The 756-nt window shown below is 43.4% G+C and overlaps 1 non-coding gene across 1 annotated transcript; it reads right to left on the bottom strand.

Moving 5' to 3' along the window:
• Positions 1–325: 325 nt before the first annotated feature.
• LOC148574653 (small nucleolar RNA R71) lies at positions 326–429 on the bottom strand. Its single transcript, XR_015905662.1, has one exon. It is a non-coding gene; the product is annotated as a small nucleolar RNA R71 (small nucleolar RNA).
• Positions 430–756: the final 327 nt, after the last annotated feature.

Genomic DNA, 756 nt, shown 5'->3' with positions numbered 1-756 from the left:
TGGTAGCAGCATTCAGAAACCACCCATTCAGGCCAACAATTTTGAGCTCAAACCACAGCTAATATCACTTGTGGAGAATCATTGTTCATTTGGTGGGAGTGCTAATGAAGATCCCAACCAACATCTCACAAAATTCCTGAGAATTTGTGACACTGTGAAGTCCAATGGAGTCCAGGAAGATGCCTATAAACTGCTTTTGTTCCCATTTTCACTTAGGGACAAGGCAGCTAAGTGGCTGGAATCATTCCCAAGGGGGAGTCTAACAACATGGGATGAAGTGGAAAGCAAGTTTCTGGCACGTTTCTACCCCCCACAAAAGGTCAATAGGCTTCGATCTGAGGTTCAAACTTTTAGACAACAAGATGGTGAAACTCTCTACGAGGCATGGGAGAGATTCAAGGATTTGACAAGGAAATGCCCACCAGACATGTTCCATGACTGGGTGCAATTGCATATTTTCTATGATGGACTCTCTTATGAATCAAGGAAGGCTGTAGACCATTCATCAGGAGGTTCATTGAACAGGAAAAAGACTGTGGAAGAAGCCATTGAAGTGATTGAGACAGTGGCTGAGAATGAGTACTATTATGCATCAGAGAGGCACAACACTAAGGGAGTCATGGAGCTGAACCATGTTGATACAATTCTAGCCCAAAACAAAGTGTTTGCCAAGCAACTAGCAGAGCTTACCAGGCAATTAGAAACAAAGCAAGTGGCTGCAATACACACACAAGATCAAGAGGAAGTAAGCAATGA

Source organism: Arachis ipaensis, chromosome B2 (assembly GCF_059453495.1).
Source record: "Arachis ipaensis isolate K30076 ecotype BB chromosome B2, ASM5945349v1, whole genome shotgun sequence".
NCBI classification, from domain to species: Eukaryota; Viridiplantae; Streptophyta; class Magnoliopsida; order Fabales; family Fabaceae; genus Arachis; species Arachis ipaensis.
This window is presented reverse-complemented; position numbering and strand designations above follow the sequence as displayed.